Below are 15854 nucleotides of genomic sequence, written 5' to 3' on the forward strand. Positions count from 1 at the left end.
CAGCAACATTACTGCCAAGGTCAATCTATTGGAGAGGATTTATTCTTGTCGAAAATTTGACTTAGTGAAAATACCGTGCGAACATGCGATGACATCTTTGCAAGAAAAGTATGGCGATGGAATAGGTTATGGCAATTTCATCTACGAGTACTTTTCGCTAATTTATAAAGCTGAAACTTACCTCCTTGCGTACTCAAAAGCTCTTAACGTTGTCCCTCCAAAGGCCGAATGGACTGTCCCACAAGAAGTGCAAGATAGTAAGATTTCTCCACCCCCTACGATCGCAAACTTGGAAGAAAGAAAGTCAAACACACTAAGGGCATCGGTGAGACATTCAAGTCCAAAAGGAGGAATAGGTGTTCGATATATAAGAAATCTGGACACAAAAGAACCACATATAGAATGGCCAACAAATCGTAGACAACCTTTTTTTTTCTTTAGTTGTAAAGCTATTGTTTTAGGGGATAAATATTCATTTCTGTAAAATTTAACCTTCAGTTGTAATCGACTAAATGCATTGTCTATGATAGACTATGTAAATTCTATAGCATATCGTTCCTACAGTCTATCAAATATTATTTATTGGTTATATGATTGCTTATCAGACATGCTATGTTGGTCTTTTTACCTTCTTAACTCTTCAATCGATGCAATGAATCATTTTTTCCCATTCCTATTTAATGAAAAACTGCAGAAACATCTGTTCATAAGAAAAACCGCTGGTATATACAAACCAAGCTTTTTCTCTTTTGACACATGTCGACTGACCATTGTGTGGATATATGAAAGGATTCCATCTATTGGTCTATAAGAAGAGTGCCTATTTCTACGTAACCCTTCAGTTTTCCCTAAACCCAATATCAGAAACCTTTTTCTTCACCCAAATCAGAAAATATACCTCCAAGAAGGATAGCCCTGCGCCCTGTCAGACATGTTCCCCTAAGGCACTATGACCTTCTTCTTTTAAGGAATGATTTCGATCGCCTGTTCTATGGTCTGGGTCAAGACCGTATCTACCTAGAGCGGAAACTCCGTAGAATCGCTCGTTTCTTGAGGGCAATTCTGGAAAGGCTCGGAATGGATGACCCTGACTACATTACCCTCCCAGCATTTCCATGAAATCTGTTGTTTAGTTTTTTAATTTCTTTTATGTTTATTAGTTTTTATTTTGTGTTCATTGCAGAAGAAGTTTTCTTGTAGGATTGTTGTTAGAAGAAAACTTCTTCTTATTTTGCTTATTTTGCTTGTTCTGGCCGATGTGACAATGCTTTGAATGTAAAAATCCTATGATTATGCAATGAACAAAGAATTTCTATTTTCAAATTGAATTTTTCTTTTTCTTTGTTATTGTAATTTTTTGTGTTAGCATCTATAGTGAATGCATCTGTAAAAATAAATCACATAAACAATTTCTCGTCGATCACATAAAGAGTCTATCCTCGATCACATACTTAGTCTATCAACGACCCGACATAGTAGTTGATCATCGATCATGTGAATTGATGGAGCATAAGTTAAATTAAAATAGATAATACTAACAAGTTTTGGGGCTGGTGGAATAAAATAATTAAATTAAAAATAATTTAAACTGATAATAACATGTTTTGGGCTGGTGGAGTAAAATAATTAAATTAAAAATAATTTAAACTGATAATAATATGTTTTGGGCTGTTGAAATAAAATAATTAAATTAAAAATAATTTAAACTGATAATAACAGGTTTTGGGCAGTTGGAATAAAATAATTAAATTAAAAATGAGTTAAACTGATAATAACATGTCTTGGGGCTGATGAAATAAAATAATAAAATTAAAAATGATTTAAATAGACAATCTTGAACTATTGGTGATTTAAATTAAAAATGATATAAACAATAATTTTATTTTTTGGATCTGGGGGTGAAAGTTAATACACCGTCGTAGATCATGACCAATGTCATCCATCAACTAGATACTAAAATATACCGTAGACTGATATGGTCTATCGTAGACCTACACCTGTACGAGTGCATCGACGAATCTCTTAATTAGGCGTAGACCACTGTGATCTACGTAGACTGATATAGATCAATACTTGAATGTTGTTTAAAAGAGAATAAATAAATTAAAAATAAATGTAGGGTGGGTTTATACACATGTGAGGGAGTGTAAATAAGTCACACAATCATATTAGAGGTTATACAAATTAGGGGTGGTGTATTAAGGAGTGTGTGGATGGGTAGTGGTTGAATGTTCAATAGCCTAAGGGTAATGATTTTCAAAGCACAAGTATGTTTTGTGGATGTATTTTGTATTTGATGACTACACATTCCACACACTCCTTAAATGCCCACCCCCAAATCAAAAGATTATGTGGAATGGATAGTGGTTGGACAAAATATATCCACAAAACATACTTATGCTTTGAGAAAAATTACTCTTAGGAGATTGAACATTCAACCACTACCTATCTACACACTCCTTAATACACTACCCCTAATTTGTATAACCTCTAATATGATTGTGTGACTTGTTTACACTCTCAAAGTGGTTTACGCCTAATTAAGAGATCCGTCGATGCACTCGTACAGGTGTAGGTCTACGATAAACCATACCAATCTACGATATATTTTAGTAACTAGTTGATGGATGACGTTGGTCATGATCTACGACGGTCTATTAACTTTCACCCCCAGTTCCAAAAAATAAAATTACTATTCCAACGGTAATAAATAGCTAATTTTGCACTTAACACGTTTTTTTTACTTCATATATAAAGTTGTCACTCCCTCATTATTTTATCTCATTAACTTTGATTTTATTTAAAACTTCTACAATATCTCAAGTATCTCTAACATCCAATTCTAAAAAGACTCTAATTTATCATTGTGGGAATACGACTGTCTTGAGGACATCACGCTTGGACTCAAATCCAAGTTGTAAATTTTATAACTGTGTAATTGCGAAGGTGAGTCATGTATGTCGTTTTTATAATGTTAAGTTAATCGTTATTTAATTATAATTTATTTTCTAGAATAATGGTGCATGCTCATTTTTTAAATGGCTCGATGAGCTATCACCTCCAAGCAGTCCATCAACGTTAGAGTCCGAGATGCGACACATCAAATTTTCGTGACTCCGCAAAATTTAATCTACTACAAAGGCTCCAAGAATGCGAAGAAAATAGAGATTTTCTTATGAATAAATAATGTTGTGTTCTATAATGCTAGTATTCGTTCTTTGAAAAAGTGTAACATGGATGTAGTGATATTGAATAAATAATAATACTTCTATTTTTCTAAAATGTTAGCACTATTTTTGATAGAATCATAGTCGATCAATCAACATATCAATTTAAAATGGAGCAGCATGGTAATGATAGACTATGAAAGAAGTATACGAAAGATTAGCTAAACATTCTATGAAATAAAAGAGAGTTTCAAATATCCTACTAAACAGATCATTCAACACATTAACAATAAAATAATTCAAATGTCTTTTTCAAAAAATTTCCTCCTCATCAGCATAGGTGTTGTTGATTTCATCAACGATATCCATGAACCCATCTTGTTTTTCTTCCTCACCTTCTTTTTTTCCTTCACCTTCAACAATTGTTTCTTTCTAAACTTCCTTTTCTTCCTCAGCTTCTTTTTTTTCTTCCCTTTTAGCAGTTTTTTTTTCTCCAGCTGCAGCTTTATCAGCTTCTTCTTCTTCTTCTTCTTCTTCTTCTTCTTCTTCTTCTTCTTCTTCTTCTTCTTCTTCTTCTTCTTCTTCTTCTTCTTCTTCATCAGCTGCTGCTCATATTTTTCCAGCTTTTTTTCCTTGGCTTCTTTAACTACATCTCCTCCTTTTTTCTTGCCTTCTTCTTCAACTGCTACGACTTCTTTTTTAACTTTTTCTTCTTCAGTTGCAACTGCTTGTTTTACACTTTCTTTTTGGCTCTTGTTTTCTTTCATTTCTTCTTCTTCATCCTTTTTTTCTTCTTCTTTTTCCTCTTCCGCCAGAACAGAGGCCAACTCATCCATTTTGCTCTTTTTTTCTTCTTTTTCATTCCTCTCCATTTATGAAGGTCCACATGCACTGTATCATCATATTACAAAGTTTTACTGATATTTAAAGGTGAAAATTCATTAACAACATCAATTATTGAATGAATTTACCTCGCCCGTGTTGTCGCTCATTCTGTTCTTTTTTCTTCAGTCTTTTCTCTCTAATATAGGCAGCAATATCCAACACCGCTTTCTCGAGTGTAGCAATATGCTTATGAAGATCCTCAGGGGATGAGGTGTCCCCTGCATCTTTGGAGGTGCTCGGAGTATCATCATCATCAATGCGTACTTCAATAGGGTTACCACCCAAATCCCCATCATCATCACTGTCCTCATTTGAAATAAGGACATCACCCCTTCTATCTCTTTCTTTAAGCCATCGAGGACGTTATTCTTCACCTCGTCTGTATATGGCTCAAAGGTAATCATGTAATCCATCTTCGTCTCACGAACAGTAGGGATGGTGTACGGGTGCACGTTCTACAAAATATCAATTAGCAAATACATAACATTCAATGCAACAGTAGTATTATTATTGCATGATAAAAAATAAGTTCATACCTCAGTACTTTTTCTTTGTACTTGAATGGGTCACCTAAGATTATCTGATCACTCTTTGTAGTGTGCTATCTGAGGATGCGGGGAATGTGAAAAGGCTCATCCATTGATTTTCCAGCAAATTTTTCAAGATGAGGAAAGGCCTCGTACATCCAAACCTATAATCAGTACAACAGAGAGAAAAAACTCAGAGTCTATGACAGAGTATAAATAAAATACAAATCTAAGATAAACTAACTAAAGGGTTTATGGTAGATACCATGAATGCCCAGGGAAATTCGAATAGAGTATAGGATGTCTTCTGCTTCTCATCAAATAGTTCTCTCTTCTTCTTCAGGTCACTTTTCTTTTTTAGATAGTCCAGGGTCAGTTGAAATGCCTCTTTTATCCACGGATAATTCTCGAAGAAACTCAAAGAATCGACCATTCCAATTAGTTTTGTGTCGACAACCTTCGTCGAATCTTTTGCAAGCAATATGGTGTGCAAGAACCATAGTAAACATCACTTAAACTTGTGGCCCTCGTTCAGCTTATTCCCTCTGATCAAGTGTAACAATTTGGCCGCCGTAATGCTTTTATTTTTCATCAACTTAAAGCAAAAATGCTCCCTCTTGTCTAATACCTTCTTCATTTTTTATTTACTGGGCTTTGATGAGCAGTTCAGCCTCGTGATCAAATAAAATTCTTTCAAGCCAAAACAGATAGGCTTGTTGTTAACGCAGAACCATATCTCATGATTCATCTTATCCCTCTTGACGCATCGCAACAACGAATAATGGATTAATTGCCCATTGAATTTGAGATGTTTTGACAGGTTTCTCAGGTGTCCAAAACAGGACCGCTTGAATTTTTTTTTCAACTCCTGGTCGACAAGAACTTGCTTAAATTCTCGATAATTATCCATTCTTGATCTGACTAATATCTTCATCGGGAAATCGTTCTTAGGTCATACCGCTCCATGAAAATAAACCTTGAAAAACCTGGCACAGACAAGGGATCATTGTCCCCATCATCACTATTTCTCCCACTTTCCTCGCTCTCTTCACTGTCACAACTAACACTGCGCTCGGGAAGGACATCTTCACTAGACTTGGCGTAGTCGCTTATCTCCTTTAAATCTGGATCAGATTCGGACACTTCCTCGTCAATTTTATTTCTTTTTGAGACATTTTCAGCTGCCTTGGCTTTTCTTTTTCTACTGCTACCGGCTTTGCCTTTAGGATGGATGATTTTTTTTACCCATTTTCAACACAATCTACACCTACAGAAAAAATCTCCCATTTTCAGTTCATATAGCACAAGTCTATCAATAGAAATAAGTCAATGCTCAAATGAACTCCCCTCCCAAAAATAAATAAATAAATAAAGAAATATCCCACCAAAATCCAACATGGAGTATCAAAATCAAACTAGTGCACCTAATCAAACTAATTAGCTATTAATCTTTCAATTTTCACTTTTCAGCCTTCATATTTTAAAAGAATTTCATACATCTAAAAATTTATTTCAATCTAGGGCATTCTGATTTCATAGACCACGGGTCGATTTCATAGACCACTGGTCTACGGATAGAAACATGCGACTGTTGGAATCAAACTGCCAAAATAACTCTTCAAATAATGATTATCCTACCATTCCACCATCAAACAGTTCACTCCAAACATCAATAACTGTGAACCAAAATCCAACATGTAATATCGAAACACGACAATTGCTAAAAATCAAACCACTGCACCTAATCGAACTAATTAGCTATTAATCTTTCAATTTCCACTATTTAGGCAACCATTTTTTAAAAGAATTTCATACGTCTAAAAATTTATTTCAATTTAGGGCATTTTGATTTCATAGACCACAGGTCAATTTCATAGACCACGGGTCTACGGACAGAAACAACTTACTCTTCGAATCAAACTGCCAAAATAACTTTTCAAATAATGATTATCCCACTATTCAACACTTCTTTGCTAAAAAAATGAAACTAAACCAAAACTCCTTAATCAACCAAATTTGAAAAAAAAATTCCTAGGTCACTACGAATCGATTAGCAAAGAAACCTGTTTAAATGGATCTATAAATGATCGAAACATGATTTTAAATAACCTTATGAAGCAAACACAACCTCTTAGCAGCTGCAGAAGAAGGACAAACAGAAATGGTGTTTGGGGAGAACTATTCTTCAAATGGGAGTTGGAGAAAATTTAAGAGGAGAGAGAAGATTTTTTTTTGATATTGGAAGAAGTTGATGGGTGTTAGTGTATTATGTTAAATTTGTAGATGGGTGTTAGTGTATTATGTTAAATTTGTAAAGTTAGAAAAATGATACAATGGTCCCTTGGCCCACATGACCCCTTTTTACACTTTTTATACCGTAACCCTAAAAAATAATTCAAAAAGAAATTTAGTGTCCCTTTGGCTAAATAGTTTTGAGAATGGTAGCTTTTGCCAATTTTTCTCAAGTTTCTATGCTATACAACTTTTTCAAATTCTGGAAAACTTCTCCTGCTACTCAAAAGCATTTATTTTTTTCCTGTAAGCTTGGTCACATCTGTTGAAGATATGTCTCAGAAATAAAGTAGGAGTAAATAATTTTACTAGTTTTAAATTATTAGAATCCTATGTGGCTTAGACTTAGAAATTAGTTGTCCCTTTATTATTTGAATAGGAATTAGTTATCCCAATTTAAATTGGAGTGTAGTTAGAAATTTAGCTATAAATATATATTTTGAGTTATTAATAAAAAAAATTCCCTTTGACAATACTATTGTCGTATTTTATTTTTCTCCAACACTTTCTCTGTTATTTATCCAATTTCAAAGGTAAAAAACAACAATTGGTATCAAAGCGCCAGTTTCTTGAGGGATATGTGAGAGATGAATTCTGAAAACTTCTTTTCCCAAATAGCTCCTCCTGTCTTTGATGGTGAGAATTACCGTCTTTGAGATGTAAGAATGGAGACTTATTTTGAGGCCTTAGATATCTGGGAGGCTGTGGATGAAGATTATGAGGTTCTTCTGCTGCCCGATAATCCCACGGTAGCCCAGATCAAAAGCCAAAAGGAAAAGAAAATCAGAAAATCAAAGGCAAAAGCAACTTTATTTGCTAGTCTGTCACCAATAATTTTCATGAGAATTATGACTCTTAAATCACCAAAAGAAATTTGAGATTATTTGAAGGAAGAATATACCGAAGATGAAAGAATACAAGGCATGAAAGTATTGAATCTAATAAGGGAATTCGAATTGCAAAATATAAAGGAATCTGAGACCGTCAAAGAGTACTCAGACCGACTTCATTGTTAACAAGGTAAGATTGCTTGGCACAAAATTTAAAGATTCGAGAATTGTTGAAAAATTTCTTGTAACAGTACCTGAAAGATACAAAGTATCAATAACTACTTTGAAAACACAAAAGACCTGTCCAAGATTACCTTGGTAGAATTGTTAAATACGTTGTAGGCGCAAGAGCAAATGATGCTTATGAGGCAGGATGGTATGGTTGAAGGAGCTTTGATAGCCAACCACAAGACTCACAAGACTCAAAGCAAAGGTAATAATTCAAGAAAAAATTACCCATCTTGCCAACACTATGGCAAAATAGGTCATCCTCCATTTAAATGTTGGAAGAGACCAGATGTACAATGTAAGATTTGCAATCAACGTGGCCATGAAGCTGTGATTTGCAAAAACAAATCTAAAAAATATGAAGCAGATGCCTAAGTCACCAAAAAAAAGAAGATCACTTATTTGTGGCAACATATTCTTTAACCAAGAAATCTGATTTTTGGATGATAGATAGTGGTTTTACAAACCACATGACATATGACAAAACTCTCTTAAAGAGTTTCTGCCTTCAAAAATAAGAAAATCAGAATTGAGAATGGTAATTGTATTCTTGCAGAAGTAAAAGAGAATGTTGCAATCAAAACAATTTCAGTTGATATGATAGGCAAAAATTTCTTATTTAATCCAACAAAGATGCACACAAGCCTTGCAAGAACAAAGATGAATTAGCAGATTTATTCAAGAGGTCAAATTCAGCCAAAGTTGAGACTACAATCTACAATTTTTTATCCGAAGCTGAGACTATAATCTACAATTTCTGATCCAAAGAGGAGTGTTGAAGATATGTCTCAGAATAAAGTAGGTGTAGATAATTTTAGTAGTTTTAAATTATTCGAATTCTATGTGGCTTAGACTTAGGAATTAGTTGTCCCTTTATTATTTGAATAGGAATTAGTTATCCTAATTTAAATTGGAGTGTAGTTTGAAATTTAGCTATAAATATATGTTTTGAGTTATTAATAAAAAAAATTCCCTTTGACAATACTATTGCCGTATTTTATTTTTCTCCAACACTTTCTTTGTTATTTCTCCAATTTCAAAGCTAAAAACCAACAACATCTCTAAAATAGGCACCTTTAAAAATGAAATAAGCACTTTCTAAAAGAAAACACTTTTGGCTTCTCATAAACTTGGTCAAACAGCGCTCTAAAAGCCATTCGGGTTAAACAATTGAAAGCACTTTTTGGTGCTAAAATAGCCGAGGGCCAACTTCCCTACGAAAGGGAAAAGAGTTGATTCTTATAGATTTTGGTAGAAATGTTAAACTGAAAATAAGCCCTTGATGTATTTGGTAAAAAAAGGAATGGAAGTTAGAAATTTAATTTTGGGAAGAGAAGTTAAAAGTGCTTATAAAATAGTTTGACTAGCTAGCAGCTTACCAATCAGATGGTGCACCTCGACTAATTCCAGGATTTGAACTTGAGACCTTACGGTTCTCAACGTTCATTGACCACTAAGCCATACCCTTAAGATTAACTTTTAGTACCATATTAACCTTGAACATGCGGGTGAAACCCCCCCTAATTATCATATTATATTACAAGTGATCTTTTTCTTGAAAAATGATACCATGCATTGAGGGTAATCCTCCTCATCATTTAACAGAATGGACCGTTCAAAGTCTATTTACTTTCTACCAAATACAATGCACCCAATAAAGAAATTGAACATGAAAAAAAAGTGAAAAAAAATAAGCTCCCCTTCCCCCGGAGGGCGTGAAGAAAGGTAATACCAAGATGAGCTAGCATCTTTGTGAATGGCTTTTATTGGGATGAAAGTGGAACACATAAAAGGGGCTTTCAATGTCAGGTGGTACAAAAGAAAGCAAAATATGAATCAAAACTGAGGGCCCTCATCATTTCAATTATCTGATAAGATCTACCAATACATAATAATCCAAAAGTAAAGAATTTTAAATTCCATCATCATTGTTTCAAGAGTTAATAAGACATATGCCCAGCCCCACCCCACCCCCACCCCCAACCAAACAACCTTTAACTATATATTTGAGTATCACTCATTTCCTTTTTTACTACACAAAACTTAACAGGAGAGAGGAGAAAAAGTGCAATGAGGGATAAAGAAGTTAAAAAAAGAATGAAGAGAGGATTTTGGAAACCTGCGGAGGACTTGATATTGAAGAATTATGTGGAGACTCATGGAGAGGGAAACTGGGCTACCATTTCTGAGAAGTCAGGTATACTTAAATCTTTTCGTCTAATAACAGGTTATAACTTTAGCTCTGTAAGATATCATCAATGGTCTGCTAGAATTCTCACATCAAAGAGTTTAACGTTTCAATTTGAGGAGTGGTAAAAACTGCAGGCTAAGGTGGAAATTACCTGCGGCCAAATATCATACGAGGAATGATGTCAGAAGATGAAAAAGACCTCATCATCAGACTCCATAAGCTCCTTGGCAACCGGTCACTGCTTCCCCCCCTCTGCACCTGCTGCTTTTCCTGCTTTTTTGCTGTACTAATCTCACTACTCGTTTGGTGCAGATGGTCGCTAATTGCTGGTAGGCTACCTGGAAGAACAGATAATGAAGTTAAGAACTTCTGAAACACACATTTGAACAAAAAGAGATCGTGTAGAGTCAAAAAGGAATATGTCAAGTCCAAGGAGGCAAATACACTCAGCCCAAAAGAAAAAATGCAAGAGTACCCTGCTGAGACAGTAAGCAACCAAGAAGTGGCCACCAAAAAAGTTTTAGATTCATGGATAGAAGAAATGCAGGACTTCAACTGCTCAACTGCAGCTTACTATCACCTCTGTCGATGAATAACATGCCAGCCTTTTATTCCCATATTGGACGACATTGTCTTGCTTGAAGCATTCACAAGTACTGGCAAAGAAGCGTGGAATGAGACTCGGCCATTTCTTTAGAAACTTGTGGACTATGTCATAACAAGTTAAGAACTCTCATGCTGGGTTTTGGATTTGAGCTTGTGCTTCATCTTCTTGGAAATGAACATGAGCTTATTTGCGAAGCTAATTTATGCATGTATCGAGAGGTCAGAAATGATAGATCTCCCTTTTCCAAGTATCAGCTTCCTCTGCTACTGCCAATTCCAACTAAGTGAAGAAAAGTAATCAACTATAGATATCAGCTATTCCTGTTACAAAAGCTAGCTATCTGTTTTTCAACTCTTAGTTGCATTGGTGGAGCAACAAAACTTTGAAAACAGAAATCATTTTAAGAACAAAGAAATAAGATTTCAATGCAAGGGCATAAACATGGTGAAACAAGTTAGTGACTTCAAGCAAAAAAAATAAAATTATTCTTATATCCATATATACAATGAAAAGAATATATCATTATTCTCACTGATTGCCAAGGTCATATGTCAATATGTGATGTTCAAATCCAAAAGTGGTTACAGTACATCAATCATCATCCTGTTGATTGTACATTGAAGTAATCTTAAATGGTAATGAAGGCGGAGTTTCAGGAGCGATGCAAGCTTTACATTTTCACCAGCACATATACACAAAGTCTCAACCCCTAAGGGCTGGAGTTAATAACTTAAATGGTGACTTAACTTTGGACTTTTATTCCATAAAGTTATAACTTTGAACTTTTCTCAGAAAGTCAATCAACTTTACCTATTTTATTATTTTTTAAACTAATTTTTGACTATGTAGAATTTTTTTTAATAACAAAATTCTTAAAAATAAAAAATATCGATTTAATGACCCTTTTACCCTTTCTTTCATTTGATACCTACCTCTACAAAATTTCATTTGATGCAACTCTACAAAATTTCATTTGATACAACTGTGGTTGCAGTGGTTGTAGTCCTTTGGGTAAACCCTTACTGGAGAAATGTTTGGTTTTATTTTTTTGAGTCTTTCATGTATTCATGTTATGATTATTTCGCTCTCAAATGTAGGCTTAACTTATTAAGGTCACTTTAATTACGTAACATATCATTATGCAAATCATGTGTGTTATTTTGCTTTGTAACTTCAAGTTTATTAATACTAGTGAAGTTTTACTGATTTGCACTTACTAGAATGATATTCTTCTTGTCATATATATGATTTGTATGTACATACAAGATATAGATTGGAACGTCATTGTAGAACTTTTGAACTGGACTATGAAAAAGGCACAATATAATTGAAAATGGCCTTTCAAAAATTGTGTAATAACTGTGTCAACTACTACATACAACAAATTATGACCTAGTTATTGAATTAGCATTGTTGTACCTTGAAGATATGAATATGAAGATAAACAAGGTTATTTCATGCAAACTCTTTTTATTACTTAGGATATTCTTGTATTGTGTATTAGGATATGATTGTGATATGATGGTCTCTTTTGCCTCAATTTGAAAGAGTTCTACTTCTTTTTCTTCCTATAGAGTTCTACTTTATACCAATTTGAGCCCTCTATTTGAGATTCACTTATTGTTCTCTATTCCATCTTCAAGAGAGAGGAGAAATTCCTAAATAGGAGAAGAGGAAAGATGAAAAGTGGGAAGGAAAAGCTGCAATTCCTAACGTAAGGGGAATAAAGATAAAAGGGTAAAAGCATCATTAGATTAATATTTTATATTTTTTAAAATTTTGTTATTAAAAAAATTTACATAATAAGTAAAAATTGGTTTAAAAAATAATAAAATAGGTTGAGTGACTTTCTGAGTAAAGTCCAAAGTTAGTGACTTTCTGAGATAAAAGTTCAAAGTTGAGTGACCATTTAAGTTAGAGAAAATACCCTATTACCCCCTAACTATACCCGAAATGGCTGTGACACACCTCAACTTAAAGGAGGTCCTATTATCTCCTGAACTAATTAAAAGTGTAATTTTGACACCCTTAATGCCTACGTGGCACATACGTGGCACACACATGTGCCTACGTGGACACTTCAGTGTGTTGTGCCACGTATGTGCCATGCAAACACTAAGTGTATCAAAATTACACTTTTAATTAATTCAGGGGTAATAAGAACCCTTTTAAGTTGAGGTGTGTCTCTGCCATTTTAGGTATAGTTCAGGGTAATAGGTATTATCTCTTTTAAGTTATTAACTCCTAAAGGTAGTATCCACGTTAATATGACCACGTAGCTCATTGACAAATTTCAGTAGTATCCACGTTAATATGACCACGTAGCTCATTGACACATTTCAGCAGTGTGTTGAAATCCATATCTACTATTATTCTATGAATTGTGGTATCTTCTCACAATTGCAGCTGGCGTACAAATGACGATGCTCACTCAAATAATGTGTCCATAAGACCTTCCATAACCTCATTGTTTTCTCAAAAGTCATCCTTGCAAAAGCGAGACATCAACTAAAAGGAATCAAAGCATCCATTAGTGCAATTTCAAGTCTGACGGTCTAAACATAAAGTAACTCAAAATCTGAAAAATGATAGCTGCAGCAAAGACATTCAAAATACTAAAACTTTGCTAAAATTAGAACATTTTTGCCGACGAGCAATCGAGCGTTCTTTTCTCCCTTTATCTTCTCTTTTCCTTCCATCCACTGACAGAGGGATGCTGCAAAGAAAGGATACTGCTTTAAGGGACCGCATATCAATGCTTTCTTCACAGAGAAACCTAATAGATTAAACGTAGTTGACCTCCAGATATGTTTTCTTTTATAACTGAGAAATACCGAGGGTCGGTGGTATACGGTTCAAAACTCTATGGATGCGTAATCCACTTAAATACCATGATTTATCTGCAGTAAAGTTCAAACCCGTGATGCATGCGTAATCCACACATCACGAGCTATGCTCTTACCACTAGAACAAAGCTCTAGATATTAATAGGCACAATTGAACATTTACATGCATGATTAAGGCCCAAGAGGTGTTGGGTTCAATTGGTGTGAATAAAAATGAAAAGTTGCTTGAAACGGATACAACTCTTTGAGTAAAAGACACACTATTTTGAAAAAAGGTATGACTGTTTGGATGGTTGTCGCTGTTCGGAAAAGACACACTCTTTCGAATGGACAGACATGGCTATTCAAAAAGGATACACCTTTCCGGTGAACCATTGCTACCTTTCGAAAGGGGCACTTAATGGATATATGAACCTGCATTTTTCCACAGGTTTAGTATGAATCTTACTGCACTTAAAAAACACTTCTTGTCTTCTAAAATACTCTGTGTAATCATCTCCTGTTGAGTGACTTCGAAGATAATCCTATCGTTTGAGGTACCACCACTGTTGGATTGTTAAGCCATTTTATCCTGGGAGGAAAATTCCGCAACCTCGGGTACTTGAGGGGAATTATTTTCTTAAGGACACTCCATGAATTCGGAGGATTTGACTTATTCTGCTTCATCTATTTTTCTCTAAAATCCTGAAAAACACACTTCTTTGAAACGTCATTTTGATCTTGTGTTGAAGGTGTTGGAAAACTTAATAAGTGTTCTTGATTTATTCTTGAACTTGTGTTGAAGTTGTTTTGCTAAAATACAGATTTTGTGTACCCGTAATACAAAAATCTTAAGGAAATAAATTGGAAAAAAAGTATTTTTTTTTGCTTGTTTGGTGAAATTTTCTTTTCACTAATTTTGTTTTTCATAATCTGTATTGTTTTGGTTTCTGGAGATTAAAACTTTAAGCTTTCTACTCCATTTGAACTTAACAAGTGATTTGAAGAAATTAAATCTTCATCACAAGTTAGAGGTCATTCAGTTGACGATTGGAAGTTATAAAAACTTTATCGTTAAACTAGAAACAAGGGGTGTTTAAAGTTGCTACAACTTTATAAGTATTATTTTGATATGCTAAAAATTTACTGTCTTGTTGTGACAGGAAAATGACTACTGACAGTCATGTGAATGATGCTGCAACGACTGTGGTAGCAACTAATGTTGCCACAACGAGTCGGACGAGTGCTTCGCAGGTAATGCTACCAGCGGAGAAATTCAAAAAATTCACGGGTGTTGATTTCAAAAGGTGGAGACAAATAATTTTCTTCTACCTTACAACTTTAAGTCTTCAAAGATTCACATTTGAAGAAGCTCCAGAGGTGCCCGAAGGAACTTCAGTCCAGGAGAAATTTGTCATTATGGAGGCATGGAAACACTCCCATTTTCTATGCAGGAATTACATTCTAAATGGCCTCCAAGATGAACTGTACAACGTGTATAGTGGAATGAAGACGACAAAAGAGTTATGGGGTGTGCTAGAAAGCAAATACAAGACTGAGGATGCTGGAACCAAGAAGTTCTTCGTTGCAAGGTTCCTTGAGTTTAAAATGATTGGCAGCAAGTCTGTTGTATCTCAAGTCCAGGAACTGCAAGTGATCATCCACGATCTCCTCGCGGAAGGCATGCGTTTGATGAATACCTTAGTTAGACATATTAAAAATGTTCTTGATGTTCACATAGACTTTATTGTAGTTTGATCATGAACGAAACATTTCAAGTCGTGGAGATAATAGAGAAGTTACCACCTATACTTCAAGAACTACTTGAAACATAAGCAAAAGAAGATGTCAGTTGAAGATCTTATAGTAAGACCATGCATTGAAAAAGACAACAAATCCGCAGAAAGAAAGTCGAAAGGAAACTCTGCAATAAGTCGAGCAAATATTGTAGAAGACGATCACAACAACTCCAAAAAACAAAAGAAAGCTGGACAGGAAAGCAATCAACCTAAGAAAAAATTTAATGGAAAATGCTTTAACTGTGGTAAGATTGGCCATAAGTCAACGGATTATCATGACCCAAAGAAAGGCAAAAAGAAGAACCAAGAAAATATGGCTGAATCCAAGAAAGAAATGGACGATCTGTATGCCATGCTATCTGAATGCAACTTGGTAGGAAATACTCGAGTGTGATGGATGAATTCCGGTGCCACCCGCCACGTGTATGCAAATAAGGATTTGTTTGATGCTTTTGCTCCGGCCCAAGGCAAAAAGAAGATATATATGGCCAACTCCGCAACTA

At 34.7% G+C, this 15854-nt stretch overlaps 1 pseudogene; it reads left to right on the forward strand.

The window, feature by feature from the left end:
- Positions 1-9795: 9795 nt before the first annotated feature.
- LOC124890102 lies at positions 9796-11258 on the forward strand (annotated as a pseudogene).
- Positions 11259-15854: the final 4596 nt, after the last annotated feature.

This window comes from Capsicum annuum, unplaced genomic scaffold (genome assembly GCF_002878395.1).
Source record: "Capsicum annuum cultivar UCD-10X-F1 unplaced genomic scaffold, UCD10Xv1.1 ctg1184, whole genome shotgun sequence".
Lineage (NCBI taxonomy): Eukaryota > Viridiplantae > Streptophyta > Magnoliopsida > Solanales > Solanaceae > Capsicum > Capsicum annuum.